The sequence below is a fragment of the Delphinus delphis genome, chromosome 8, assembly GCF_949987515.2.
Source record: "Delphinus delphis chromosome 8, mDelDel1.2, whole genome shotgun sequence".
Taxonomy (NCBI): Eukaryota; Metazoa; Chordata; class Mammalia; order Artiodactyla; family Delphinidae; genus Delphinus; species Delphinus delphis.
The window spans coordinates 90311390-90327933 of record NC_082690.1 but is presented as its reverse complement, the minus strand read 5'-3'; positions in this window follow the sequence as shown (position 1 = coordinate 90327933).

Genomic DNA, 16544 nt, shown 5'->3' with positions numbered 1-16544 from the left:
CCAGGGATAACAGATGGGATAGCTGCTGAATCCATCCTCTAACTCTCTTCCATTGTTTCCTGTTTACTTGTGAATTAAATTCCTGACTGATGGAGCATGTTGTCCTTGAGATTAACCTCAGTTGGTTAGAACTGTTGCCTGAGAAACCAGAGATAAGAGTTTATGGCACTGAAAGAGCCAGGTGGCTTTCACTATTCCATAGGTTGGGTGAATCTGAACAATATCATCAACTCTCAGGAAGCAGGGCAAATCAATGGCCTGCCAGTGCTGATCAATGGCATGTACACAGCACACAGGAATCACACAGCAGGCACTCTCTCACTGTTCTCCACCCTATTCTTCTATTTTACACATATCTTCACAGGCTTTCCTTGAGGTTTATATTATTCTACTCACATTCTGAATAATTCTCTTTGAAAGGTTTAAGCCTTTATATTTTCCATACCATAACCAATTTATACAGTTTATTGCCTTTTCTTATTTATCACTAAAATCACTTTACCTTATTTTATGTAAATTTTTGAGAATACATGTATACATGCATACATGTATATAATACATGTATGCAAAGGTTTTTTCATTTCTATTTATAAATCTTGATTCTTTACATACCTATATCATTTATTCAGATATTATATATATGACATAATACATATGTATTTAATTTATATATGAATATATGACTTATTTTCCCTATATATATATTTACCACTACAATTTAAAATATAGGTATATATGTAATATATAAAAAGATTAATGATCATATATTCATTTTAATTAATAAATATTTTATGATTTTTACATATTCAATATTTAAAATATTTAAATTTTTAATGTTATTCATTTATATAAATAAAATAAGCTTTATTAATGAAAATATGTTCTACAATTTTATCTCTCCATTTTTCCTACCATATATATTAGTAAGTTCTTACTTTTGAGTAGGACATTCTTTATCTCAGCATCTTTTGTGAGGGAACATATTTCTTTAATATACCTATATTATCTATAGAATTTGTTATGTGTGTCTGTATAGAAAATATAGTAATTGACGCTACTATAGGCAGACATTCACAGATATAAGAAAATATTTGTTTTGATAAAGAAGGCTATGATTATCTCCTTTTTCTCATAGTGAATAAATAAATAATAATTCTTCTCTGTGATTTACTTATTCATTAAAAATATAGTTCTTAAACCTGACTCTCATGCCAGATAATGTATAATGTACTAAAGTATAAAGACAATACCTATGTAAATAAGTTAGACATACTGGCTTTTTCTTTATTTCTCTATGACCTTCTAGATATTTGGGTGTGATTTGTCTTCTTTTTCATCTCTGGACTTTCGAGCATGCATTTGGCCTAAAAATGCTTCCACAAACTCAGATTTTTGCTTCTCATCTAAGCTCATTTGCTGATTTCCTTTCACTCTCTAGGGCATTCTTTGAAATCTTTTACAAATGAACTAGCATTATCTAGTTAAAAATTTGAGTTAACTGTCACGTGCATTATATTTTGTGTCAGTTCTTAAGTTTTTTTATTGTTTTAAATGTAATGTGTGCTGGCAAAGATAAAGCCAGGTACCAGTTAAAGTGGTAAGGACAGGGGCTTCCCTGGTGGCGCAGTGGTTGAGAGTTTGCCTGCCAATGCAGGCGACACGGGTTCGTGCCCTGGTCTGGGAAGATCCCACATGCCGCGGAGCGGCTAGGCCCGTGAGCCATGGCCGCTGAGTCTGCGTGTCCGGAGCCTGTGCTACGCAACAGGAGAGGCCACAACAGTGAGAGGCCCGCGTACCGCAAAAAAAAAGAAAAAAGTGGTAAGGACGTATTTTAATCAGTAATACACTACAGCAAAAGAGAAAAGTACAGCATGAACTGAGCTCAGCTTTGCTTTATACATAGGTAACTGGACATTTTAAAGAACAAATGAGGGAATAAGGAGGAGGCTGAAGCAGGGGCTCAGTAGATTCAGGGAAGTAAAAAGGTACAAAAAGTGGAAAGGAGTGGTCAGTCCATGTGAAAGCCATTTTGGTGTGTTAACTGTTGCTTATCAAAGTTAGGCTACTACCTTCTCACAGAGGCTGGAAGACAGAACCCTATCTTCAGATGGTGGCTGGAGAAAAGAGTATATTCTTTTGGCAGCCTTGAGTTTTCCCAGGCAGGCACTTTTAGGAGACTAGGATTATCCGGGGGATTTGGCCTTGAGCTGTTAGAGTCTATGTTAGTATTTGCTCAAGTGTTTATGGGCTAAGATTAAGGCCTAATTGAGAAGAGGGCTCAGAGGACCCTGGCTAATTTTGTCAAGGAGAGAATCTTTGTCAGCATTCACATAAAAGTTTTTGAAAAGTATAAAGAAAAGCAGTTAAAGCTTCCATGAAACCAAGACTAAGACCAGTTAACCAACTGTTCACATTTGTGCATATTTCCTATTCTTTCACTTATTTCTTATTTTTACATATTCTATTTCAATGAACATAATGCACTTTGTCTGAGGATTCTAAAGCTGGAGGATGACTATTTTCCTGAGGCAAAGTGAAGGATTGTTTAGGGAGAACTAATTGCATTCCCCTCCAGTAGTGTGTTCAGTGACATGAATCTTGGAGACCAAACATAGAATCAGTGGTAGGCATATTGCAAAATTCCATTTCAGAGGAAACTTGTCTAACAGGGTTTCTGCTATAAAATATGGGGGCTTTTAAAAGAGACAGTCCAATCCAAGAACATGGTATATCTTTCCATCTGTTTGTGTGGCCTTTGATTTCTCTCATTAGAATCTTATAGTTTTTGGAGTACAGGTTTTTGCCTCATTAGGTAGGTTTATTCCTAGGTATTTTATTCTTTTTAATGCAATGGTAAATGGGATTGTTTCCTTGATTTTTCTTTCTGATGTTTCGTTGTCAGTGTATAGAAATGCAACAGATTTCTATATATTAATTTTGTATCCTGCAACTTTTCTGAAATCACTGATAACCTCTAGTAGTTTGCAGGTGGCATCTTTAGGATTTTCTACCTGCAGTATTATATCTTGTGCAAATAGTGACAGTTTTACTTCTTCCTCTCCAATTTGGATTCCTTTTGTTTCTTTTTCTTCTCTGCTGTGGCTAGGACTTCCAAGACAATGTTGAATAAAAGTGGCAAGAGTGGGTATCCTTGTCTTATTCATGATCTTAGAGGAAATGCTTTCAGCTTTTCACCGTTTAGTATGATGTTAGCTGTGGGTTTGTCATATACAGGGTTTATTTTGTTGAGGTTATATTCCCTCTATCCCACTTTCTGGAGCATCTTTACCATAAATGGAAATAGCCATACTATCCCAGACAATCTACAGATTTGATGCAATCCCTATCAACATACGAATGACATTTTTCACAGAACGAGAACAAAAAAAATTTTTAACTTGTATGGAAACACAAAAGACCCTGAATAGCCAAAGGAATCTTGAGCAAGCAAAATGGAGCTGGAGAAATCAGGCTCCCTGACTTCAGACTATACTACAAACCTACGGTAATCAAAACAGTATGGTACTGGCACAAAAACACATAGATCAATGGAACAGGATAGAAAGCCCAGAAATAAACCCACACACTTATGGTCAATTAATCTATGACAGAGGAGGCAAGATTATGCAATGGAGCCTTCAGATTATACAATACTGTCTTCAGTAAGTGGTGCTGGGAAAACTGGACAGCTAAACATAAAAGAATACGATTAGAACATTCTCTAACACCATATACAGAAATAAACTCAAAATGGATTAAAGACCTAAATGTAAGACCAGATACTGTAAAATTCCTAGAGGAAAACACAGGAAGAACACTCTTTGATATAAATCACAGCAATATCTTTTTCAATCTGTCTCCTAGAGTAATGGAAATAAAAAGAAAAATAAACAAATGAGACCTAATTAAACTCAAAAGCTTCTGCACAGCAAAAGAAACCATAAACAAAACAAAATGACAACCCACAGAATGGGGGAAAATATTTGCAAGTGATGAAACTGACAAGGGATTAATCTCCAAAATTTACAAACAGCTCATGCAGTTCAATATCAAAAATAAAAAAACCCAATCAAAAAATGGGCAGATGATTTAAATAGACATTCCTCCAAAGAAGTCATACAGATAGCCAACAGGCACATGAAAAGCTGCTCAACATTGCTAATCATTACAGAATTGCAAATCAACACTACATGAGGTACCACCTCACACAGGTCAGAATGTCCATATCATCAAAAAGTTTACAAATAATAAACGCTGGAGAGGATGTGGAATAAAGGAAACCCACCTACACTGTCGGTGGGAGTGTAAATTGGTGCAGCCACTATGGAGAACAGTATGGAAGTTCCTTAAAAAATTAAAAATAGAGTTACCATATGATCCAGCAATCCCACTGCTGGGCATGTACCTGGAGAAAACCATAATTCAAAAAGATACATGCACCCTGATGTTCATAGCAGGACTATTTACAGTAGCCAAGATATGGAAGCAACCTAAATGTCCTCTGACATATATACATATGCATAAGGAATGTTACTCAGCCATAAAAAGAATGAAATAATGGCATTTGCAGCAACATGGATGGACCTAGAGATTACCATACTAAGTGAAGTAAGTCAAAGACAAATATCATATGATATCACTTATATGTGAAATCTAAAAAAAAAGATACAAATGAACTTATTAACAAAACAGAAAAAGACAGACATAGAAAACAAAATTATCATTGCCAAAGGGGAAGGGGGGGTCAGGATAAATTAGGAATTTGGAATTAACAGATGCAAACTACTATATATAAAACAGATAAATGACAAGGACTTACTGAATAGCACAGGGAACTATATTCAGTATCTTGTAATAACCTATAATGGAAAAGAATCCGAAAAAGAATATATAAATGAATATACATATATATTTGAATCACTTTGCTGAACACCCGAAACATCATAAATCAAATATACTTCAATTTTAAAAATTAGTAAAATTTTTAAAAATAGATAGTCCACGAGCAGTAAGGTACCAGAAGCCAGAGTCAAAGGTGACAACAGAAGCAGCCTGTTGAGATAGAGTTAGTCTGGGTGTCAAAATCAGTGGCACTCACACAGCATTCTCCAGAGATACCAAGAATGTTCCCATGTAAGTGTGTTTCTTTCCTAATTAACCACAAAGCCAAAAGAATGCAAAGACAAGCAGACAAGGAAGAAGGGCTGCCTGGCTTACCCTGCTTTCCTCCCCCTAGTCCAGAACCAAGGAAGTCTAGAGCAAATGAGAATCATAAACTTAGGTTCTAGCTGGGAAGTCTGGCTCAGTGATCTCACCTTTGAAGAAAAATTAAAGAGATGCTTAATGTACTCTAATTTTCATAATTAAGAGTTGTTAGTTAAATTGAACCATAGCTTTCTAGTATTTCTATTTATGACAAGAAAAGGTATGAGGATCTGCTAGTGTTTTAAACCAATGGCAAAGAGGATATTACCACCTCAATAAATTTTAAAGTGACAGTGGATGACAAAAATAAATGGCTTTCGGAATTGCATCCAAAAACTCAAGTTTCTGCAACATACCGATTGCAAATACATATCAGTATATCAATACTTATATCAATAGATAGCTAGTTACAGCTATAGACATGTATTACAGAACTTAGGGTCAATATTATATCCATGCAAACTTTTATCCTGTGTGTTGTATCCAAACCTCCTTAAATATCTTGTCCTCGCTTGTTCTAAGACAGCTTTTTTTGTTTTTGAATTTATTCTTCACAAAGGTGTTAGATTGCTAGAGTATATAAATTTGTGGTTAATTAAGATATTAGTGTATATAATAAGTTGCATGGATCTTAACACATTCAGGATCTTCCTAGTACTGGCATGAGTCTCTGGGACTTGATTTTTGTACTTGGGTCCTGAAAACAAATGCTACTTCAGAAGAAGAAATTTTCTCTTCCATTATAAAGTTATATCTTCAAATAGCAGGATCCTGTAAGCCTTAAATATAAAATTGGCTGATGAAAACTGACTATAATGCAGTAGTTTGGACCCAGCTAAAAAAGCTGAGTTTGAATTGAGGATGTGATGGACTTTTAGCTATATACTTTAAAATATGTTTCCTGTGCTTAGGTAGCCCAATAATTCTTAAATGCCTGGCCACTCTATTTAGGAGAAAAGATTAAATTTATTTATTGTCAGAAACCTGAATGCCTTATGGCCATTTGGAGCAGTCTGGGTTAACATGTCAGGTCTCTAGTCTTTGCCTTTCTATTGTACCTGGTGAAATCATCTGTCCTCTCTTGTATAAGTTGGTAATGAACTGGGTTGGGCAGTTATAAACAGAGCCCTCAAAACACACAATTAAAAGTAAACTGATCATATGAAGAGTGTAATCTTCATCTAAGAGTTCACTCCCTTTGTTCAATCAGAAATCCAGAATTAGGTGAATTCTGGCTTTGGTTCAGCACCTACTGAAACATGTCACATCTGTGGTTGGTGCAACCAGTTGGCCTTTCTCTCCTGATCTCAATATGTGTGCTGACATTTAAGCACCCACATTCTAGGTAACAGGGAAAAGAAAAAGTGGAAGGACAAAAAGGGCTTTCTAAGACTCCCCCCACTTCTGCTTGTATTAATAACTCACTGTCCACATATATCTACAAAGAAAACTGAGAAACAGTGCTTTTCAATTGGGCACATTGCCACTTCCAATAATTCTGTGATGTTAGTGGTGGTGGTGGTGTTGATGAGGATTCTCTTAGAAGGAAGAAATAAATAATGATAGTAAGTATTCTCTGACATTCAGCTAAGCCTAATAATGGAAGACCCTGGTTTGCTGGCCACAAAGACTACCAGAATATGGCCTGAGTATCTCTACCTCCTTCTCTGCTTGGAGTAGGAATGCTCCAATCCTCAAGCATTACTGTCTAGGAGCCTCCTGCCTCTTTACCCTATGGCTCAGGCAGGAAGCAACAGTCAGGCTTGTAACTGTTTTATCCATATCCTGTGCATTAAAGGTCTCCATTCAAATGTTTACTCAATTAGAGCAAAAGGAATCTATCCTCAGTTGAAACTTTGAACTAGATGAATTGCTCTATATTGATCTAATATATCCACTTGATGAGTGTTTTTATAAGAATAATAGAACAGTGAGAGAGAATTCCAAAATTTCAAAGCAAATCTTCATAAAAATGAGGCACAATTCAGTATCCTTCAAGATAGTTTATGCAGGGCAATAGTGTAGTGATAAAGTACATTGTTATGCTCCCACAGCCTGCAGCCACTGCTCCCTATTTTAGTCAACTCTACTCTTCCACCAGTGTGAAGGATTCAGTGAATCTGGCATTGTTTTTGAAATCCCCTTCTCTTTAATATTCTTCTATTTCAGCATTTTCTAAACTGTATTCGTGTAAATCTAGTGTTCTATGGTATGTTAACAAACTCATTTAAAAAACAACCGAGGATCTACAGCCAAAATTTTGGGTATTACTTTTCATAGAGATACACAATTCATATGTATATTTTAAACATTCTGAGAAACTTTGTAATAAAGAAGTCCATTCAACTTAATTTAACTCAGCATTTCCCATATTTGTGCTATGATGGAAATCATTTTTCTTGCTTATGAACATTATGTGGAAAGTTCCATGGAAGGTAGTTAATATAAAGTTTATTCTACTTTAAGGCTTATGCTTATTCATTTCCATTTGACATGTATATATAATTAGATTTAATACCTCTTTCTATCTTAAAACAAAATCCAATAAGACAACTAACTATACAGCATATTGGTGGGTTATTTTTTGTCCAGGCATTTAAACCTAGTCCAGTTAATTACAGCTTGAGTGATGAGGCCCACACACGACAAAATATGGTAACGTACTTATATGACACTTCTTCTGGGAAGGAGTTTCATGAGGGAGCTGAGGGGTGCCACTTTCATTCAGGGGATCATTCACTCCTTTTCAGTACACAAACTCTGATGTTCTCAATAAATTTGAGTCCACAGTCTCTCATGATGCATTTCTATAAATAGCAAGTCAGATTTGGGAGAATAAATTGAATCAACTGTCACAAACATTACTCAGTGAAATAAGGGGGGAAGTGTAACTGTAGCCTGCATAAGAATTACATGTAGATTTGCTAAGCTTTGGGGTCCTCTTGGTTGAAATGCATTTCCAAAGCGAAAAAAAATCAATATTAAGCTACATTTGATATATTTCTTTGCTAAAAGCCACAACTTCGAGTATTCTAGAGAGGAATGATTTATAACCATTACATCCAACAAAATGTTCTTTTTGGCCCTGAAATCTGATAATTTGGTTTTACGTGGTGACTGTGCTTCCAGAAATAAAACTCCTGTCCATCACCATTACTATTATCAAGGATAGGCTGAGAAGTACTGTAGAAAGCACAGCACATTTTCACTGCTTTACTCATGTGTGATAATTGCAGAGTTTTGGAAATATATTAGCTACAGAAAAAGAAGAATGAAGACCTTAAAGCTGTTTTAGGTAGAAATGAGCAAGGAACCTTGGTTTTCTATCTAGAGGGTACTTTTCTCCATGTACTCTGTATAATACATTTCCTCTTGGCCTTACAGATGTGTTTTTGAATATTTCAACCTGAAAACATTTTCACTGATTTGCAAATGTTTTATCAGCTTGCCTCCTTCCCCATACCAGAACCTCACGCATATTGCAAGTAAAGGATAGGGAATGAGGACACAGTCCTCATTTTCAATTTTTAATTAATGTTTTGTCTTTCTGGATAAGTCATGGTTGTGTGGTTGCATATGGATGTCTTAAGGCAAAAAGACACTCTCTTCATCAGTTGTAACAAATGTAGCACTCTGGTGGGGGATATTGGTAATGGGAGAGGCTATGATTGGGTAAAGTGTATATGAGACGTCTCTGTACTTTTGTCTCAATTAGCTGGGAACCTAAAACTACACCAAAAAATAAGTCTATTTTTAAAAAGACACTATCTTAGATATCCTACTATGGACAAATCAATATCTTTAGGCCCTTGTATAAGAATTATTAAGAAACTAGAGTTGGTTACAGAATGAAGAAAAGGGGGAATGCTGATTATATTATTGTTAAGGGCCTTGGTGAGCTGATCTACCTGATGATGATCTACCTGATGATGAGCTGCAGCTTCCAGGAAAGACATAATCAATTTTATATCAAAAATGGGGTTCCATCCATATTTTTTTCCCAAGAGGAGAATCAGTTTTCAGCTCACATTGCAATTAAGAATTTACTTCTTTCCAACAGAAGGAGATCATAGTACCTACCTCCTACTCAGCCATATAAAAGTCATAAACTGGGCATAAAAAGCAGAAAATTAACCCCACTGAGCATGTAGAGTTCAACTAAAGAGATAGCAAATGCACTAAGTAAACAAAGGGAGATAACATTTACTAAGTAGTTAAGTTATGGATGATCATTACAGATAAGCATAATCAAAAGACGAATACTAAATGAAAGACAAATACTATTACAGTCAAGATTCTGAGGCCAGGTGGGCAAAATGAAGATAAAATATGTTACCAGAAAGCGGTTGTATTTTCCTCTGTATCTTCCATGCAGTGTATGGTTTGATTTTAACATGCATTGAGAAGCTGTCTGCCAACACTTAATGTTTAATGTTATTCCTCACCAACATTTGACTTGAGTGTCCCTTTTCCTTGAGGGGGAATACAGCACAGGGGTTAGCAAACTAGTCAGTTTCTGTAAAGGAAGTTTGATTGGAAGAAAGCCACACTCATTGTTTTATGTACTATCTATGGCTGCTTTCAATCTACAACAGAGTTGAGTAGCTGCAACAGAGCCATTTGGCCTTCAAAGGTTAAAATATTAACTGACGCTTTACAGAGAAGTTGCGTCATGCCCGATATAGTACAAAGAAGATGGTCTTCGAGTCACATAGACTCACAAGGGGCTATGTGTGACAGGTTAAACTCTATGTTTTGTGCTAAAGTTTATGAGTCTTAATACGTATTTTCCATGTTAAACAACCTAACATTCTCCTACAGTAAGGTTCTCCTTTTTCCAAATAATTGGGACCTTATCTTGATGTTGAACATCCAGAATTCTCCCCCAGCCCTGAAACTAGGCCAACTCTAGTATTTGTTGGGTCTGAGTCATGAAGATACGTGGAGGCTCATCTGTGACATATTTAAATGTCATAAATCAAGCAAAAGAAGTCATTAAATACTTTGATAAGCCTGCCTTCGTAATGAACTAGAAAGTCAAACTTGCATCAAAATGTTCAGACTTTTAACAGTTTCTGCCCCAAAACATGGTAGTATGAGGGGGATCCCTTCTTAGCCTCCACCCTGCAGTTTTCCCACACCCTTTCCTTCTCCTTTTCACTTCTGCCTGCACTGTGATTGGACTGCATGCATGTGGACATCCTGGGCTCATGTCCAAGCTCAGTCCATACCTCTCAGTGTGTCTCCCTTTAGCTACTCCTCCTGAAGGTCTGAGGTTATATACATCTGTGACATGCTCAGTCCCTGGGAAAACAGATCCAGCAAAGAGGCCTCATAAATTTTAGAAACAAGCCTGGATCATTTCAGCAGGCACTTCCACGTTCTTGATACCTAGAACTTGGTGGAGAAGGGGAGCATAGGCTCAGGATGTGTCCTGCTCCTGGCCCCACACACTCCTCACTCTGCGGGCAGATGCATAATTAGCGGGGAGCCCAAGCAGAGCCCTCTAAAAAATCTCCCTCCTCAAGACCTCCAGCATCAGCATCCCCTGCGACAGTGATTCCCAACTGGGGGTGATTTTGTTCTCTAGCAAACATTTGGCAATATCTGGAGGTATTTTTGATTATCATGACTGGCAGGGGATTGCTACTGGCATCTAGTGGGTAGAGGTCAAGGATTGTGCTAAACATTCCACACTGTACAGGATAGGACCCCAAACAAAAAAATTAACTGGTCCAAAATGTTAATAGTGCTGAGGTTGGGAAACCCTCACCTACGATTTTACTAGAAATGCAGAAGTTCAGATTGACCCCAGATCTACTGAATCAGAATCTGAATTTCAACCAGTTGTATAAGTATTCACATTAAGGTGAGAAGCTCTAAGGTATGAAACAGAGGCAGAGGCTCTCCTTGCCCCAGTGAAGGCTGGTGCTGTCTAGGAGAGATAGCTTGTTTGCACTCATATCTGATTTTCTGGTGTCGGTGTTTGATGTTAAGATCTCCCCTCATTCTAGCACTAGTTTTACACCTACTGGTTTATTCCTTTCATAAAAGAGTCAGAAAATCAGATGTATGCTTTATCTTCATTCTTTCTTATGGAGCATACCATAAACATACCAAGCTTAATCTACAGAAAGAATTCTGAAGGATATTTGAAAGGTGACATCAATAAAGCTCATAATTTCTAATCAGTCATTGCAGGCTTTGTAACATTAAGATTATCCCAAACTGAATTCTCCAGGTTGCCTTGAATCACATCCTGAATTTTATGAAACAGGGTAAAACATTTCATAGAATACATCGTAGCTTTTTTAGAGGATTTCATTATCTGAGCAGGGCACAGAAAGGCCTCCGGTACTAGATGCTTAATGTCTGGCCTCTCTTAACATGACTCATTTACTCATGATACCAATTGCATTTCTACAAGAATGTGCTGGGGAATGAATGGGATAAAATTTCATTTTTCAATTTAGTCTGAAAACCTTAATTCATTGATAGAAAACATGTTTATGTTTAGTTTGATTCCTGTTTTACCCATGCAGAGACAACCGAAGGGACTATTCTAGTTTGAAGAGCAAAAGGATGAGCTATGTGTGTCTCATACTCAAGGAGAGTATTTCTGGAGGCAACAGGATAATGAGAGGGGCATATCAGATCTTTCAAAGGGGTCTTGACATTTTCTCGTCCTAATCATATTGCAGAGAAGGCAGGTTTTGCATTTGGCACTTAACCTTATCCTCACGTGTGCCCTTGACTCAATGAAATTCACCCAACCCCTAAGGAATACATTCACTTGGTACTTTCTTACTCTTCCCGAATTCTGATTTTATATTTACCCTAAGTAAGAGTTCTACAACGATTTCTTGAGAATCCACAGTATTTCCAAGCACTGTGCTAAACAAAGACAGAAAACAAACCGATAAAACAAAACAACAAACACTTCAAAATTCTATGACTATGTGACTGACAGGATTTTCAAATCTCCCTTTTTTTTTTTAACATCTATAAAACACTGTCTTTCCCATCTCAGCTCTAGAACTCTGCAGTTTGACAAGGAAAAAAAAATACCATAAATTTATGCTGGATAAATATATGAATGAAAACTTGGAGGATAATATGAAAGTTTATAGAGGCTTTTGTGGCCTCTGGAATTATTCAGTTTAGGAAGTTACTTGTTTTACCTCTTTATAGAGTCTGATTCTTTTGGCCTCCTTAACAGTTCTTCTTTTATCAATATAACTGAATCAGCTATTTATAAAGACATTGTTCAAAGGCAGTGTATATTCCATTCACCTTTAAAAACAATATTTATGACTTGCTTCTTTTTTAGCCACTCGCCAACCATGGAGCTATTTTTCTCAACTCTGTCTCCAGCACAAATTTTAACTCACGTGAAGAATGATTCAGTGACTCATCCATGATAGACCAGCATCTGAGCTGCCCCATCAAAAGACTCTTTAATATGGCAGTCCTGGACTTTGCCCCAGGCCTGATCATTGAGCATTTTTCTCATTCCCAAGGAGTTTACTTGGCTTACATTTTCCCATCCCATTTCCAGCAGAAATTCCTGGTTACCCGTGACTGTAGCTAACACATTATTTGCTGAGAGATGTTGAATGTTGGTTCTGTCGGCTGAATTCCTCATTAATTAGGACCAAGTCTGCCTCCTCTTACTTATATTTAACTAGGTAGGTTACAGCCCTAAAATAAAATATCGCTGCCATATATGTATTATATATATATTCAAACACATGGCAACCTCGTGCTGCCCTCCCAACCCCATACTACAAGTTTCTAGACAAAAATTTACTTTATGAAGTGAAGTACTTTTATCTCTCTAAAAAGTGCACATTTTTATAAAGTTCCTAAGGTAAGATGAACTTTTATTTCTAGTTTTTTAAATTAAATTATTAATATATTTTGACATAAGTTTGGGTATTAGACATATGGCCATTGAGGGAACTTGAAAACTGACATGTAGCTAAGACCAAGACAAAAGTTATATAGTGATTTCAATATGATTTAAACGTTTTATGTCTTTTGTCCTTTTTCTAATAGGGGCTGGCATAAAGGAATGCCTCTGAGTTGTGTTCATATTAAGAATCCTCAGTTTCCAAGATGACCCATTTACAACCTGTGCATATTTTCATTTTTCATGCTGAGTTTATTGTTGTTGCCTGTGTCATTTTCCTCTATTTACCTGTCTAAAGTGGGGGACAGGGTGAGAAGGGGTGTGTGGCTATCTTAAAGCCCTGTTGAAACTTGAGGATGCCAAAGGTACAGTGTTCATGTGATTGTAGAACATCAGGATCAGTTACTGTGAGAGCTTCTCTTAGCAGATTTCAGGCTTAAAATTTTTAAATGTGGCTGCTAGAGAAGCTGAAGATACAGAATTAAAACAGAAACCTCAAACTGTCTAAAGAAATAAACTCTTAAAAATATATACATATATATACACATACATATATATATTATATATACATATACATACATATATATATATATTCCATCCTGGGGCAATGTCTTTTTGAACAACCTAAAGGGAAGAACAAATTACCAAAGGAAAAAGCTGTTATCTGTGGGGAGAGGAGCTGGAATTTAATTTTACTAAATTCCTTTACCCACATAATTCTGAGTTGGGGTCTGCGTGCACATTAGATTGTATAGCAGAAGATAAGAGAAGCTGAGGGTTGCCGAAGCACACATGAGCAGACTGCTCGATACGGCTAGGAACAGTCTCAAATTTGTATTTTGCAGAAGAAACCTGAGATATAATCCTACAATAATGAGAAACAATTGAAAGAAAAACCACAGAACACTGGGGGAAAATTGTATGTGGTTGAAAATTATTTTATTTTATTTTTTTCAGTTTTACTGAGATATAATTAACAACACTGTATAAGTTCAAGGGGTACACCATAATGACTTGACAGACATATACTGCAAAATGATTACCAAAAGAGGTCTGGTTAACACTCATCACCTCATATAGTTATAAAAAAATGTTTTTTCCTTGTGAGGACTTTTACTATTTGCTCTCTTAGCAGCTATCAAATATACCTCACAGCAATATTAACTATAGTCATCATGTTTTATATTACATCCCCAATACTTAGTTATTTTATAACTAAGTGTAAACCTTTTAACCACCTTCATCCAATTCCCCCAAAACCATCCCCTGCCTCAGGTAACCACAAATCTGATCTCTTTTTCCATGAATTTGGTTTTGTTTATTTATTTTTAGCTCCCACATATAAGTGAGATTATTTCTCTATCTGACTCCTTTCACTTAGCACAATGCCCTCAAGATACATCCATGTTATCACAAATAGCAGGGTTTCCTTCTTTTTTATGGCTGCATAATATTTCATTATAGATATGTACCACATTTTCTTTATCCATTCATCTATCCATGAACACTTAGGTTGCCTTCATGTCTTAGCAATTGTAAATAATGCTGCTGTGGGTATAGCTATCTTTTCAACTTAGTGTTTTGTTTTCTTTCTTTTTTAACATATTTATTGGAGTATAATTCCTTTACAATGTTGTGTTAGTTTATGCTGAATAACAAAGTGAATTAGCTATATGTATACATATATCCCCATATCCCCTCCCTCTTGAGCTTCCCTCCCACCCTCCCTATCCCACCCCTCTAGGTAGTCAAAAAGCACTGAGCTGATCTCCCTGTGCTATGCGGCTGCTTCCCACTAGCTATCTATTTTACATTTGGTAGTGTATATATGTCCATGCCACTCTCTCACTTCATCCCAGCTTACCCTTCCCCCTCTCCATGTCCTCAAGTCCATTCTGTACTTCTGCGTCTTTATTACTGTCCTGCCCCTAGGTTCATTAGAACCATTTATTGTTTTTAGATTCCACATATATATGTTAGCATACAGTATTTGTATTTCTCTTTCTGACTTGCTTCACTCTGTATTACAGACTCTAGTCCATCTATCTCACAACAAATAAGTCAATTTCATTTCTTTTTATGGCTGAGTAATATTCCATTGTATATGTGTGCCACATCTTCTTTATCCATTCATTTGTCGATGGGCACTTAGGCTGCTTCCATGTCCTGGCTATTTTAAATAGAGCCGCAATGAACATTGTGGTACATAACTCTATTTGAATTATGGTTTCCTCAGGGTATATGCCCAGTAGTGGGATTGCTGGGTTGTATGGTAGTTCTGTTTTTAGTTTTTTAAGGAACCTCCATACTGTTCTCCATAGTGGCTGTATCAATTTACATTCCCACCAACAGTGCAAGAGGGTGCCCTTTTCTACCCACCCTCTCCAGCATTTATTTTTTGTAGATTTCTTGATGGCCATTTTGACTGGTGTGAGGTGATACCTTATTGTAGTTTTGTTTTGCATTTCTCTAGTGATTAGTGATGTTGAGCATCCTTTCATGTGTTTGTTGGCCATCTGTATATCTTCTTTGGAGAAATGTCTATTTAGATCTTCTGCCCATTTTTGGATTGCATTGTTTGTTTATTTGATATTGAGCTGCACGAGCTGCTTGTATATTTTGGAGGTTAATCCTTTGTCAGTTGCTTTGCTTGCAAATATTTTCTCCTATTCTGAGAGTTGTTTTTTCATCTTGTTTATAGTTTCCTTTGCTGTGCAAAAGCTTTTAAGTTTCATTAGGTCCCATTTGTTTATTTTTGTTTTTATTTCCATTTCTCTAGGAGGTGGGTCAAAAAGGATCTTGCTGTGATTTCTGTCAAAGTGTGTTCTGCCTACGTTTTCCTCTAAGAGTTTTATAGTGTCTGGCCTTACATTTATGTCTTTAATCCATTTTGAGTTTATTTTTGTGTGTGGTGTTAGGGAGTGTTCTAATTTCTTTTTTTTACATGTACCTGTCCAGTTTTCCCTGCACCACTTATTGAAGAGGCTGTCTTTTTTCCATTGTATATTCTAGCCTCCTTTATCAAAAACAGGTGACCATATGTGTGTGGGTTTATCTCTGGGCTTTCTATCCTGTTCCATTGATCTATATTTCGGTTTTTGTGCCAGTACCATACTGTCTTGATTACTGTAGCTTTGTAGAATAACCTGAAGTCTGGGAGCGTGTTTCCTCCAGCTCCATTTTTCTTTCTCAAGATTGATTTGGCTCTTTGGGGTCTTTTGTGTTTCCATACAAATTGTGGAATTTGTTGTTCTAGTTGTGTGAAAAATGCCATTGGTAGTTTAATAGGGATTTCACTTAATCTGTAGATTGCTGTGGGTAGTATAGTCATTTTCACAATGTTGATTCTTCCAATCCAGGAACATGGTATATTTCTCCATCTGTTTGCATCATCTTTAATTCATCAGTGTTTTATAATTTTCTGAAT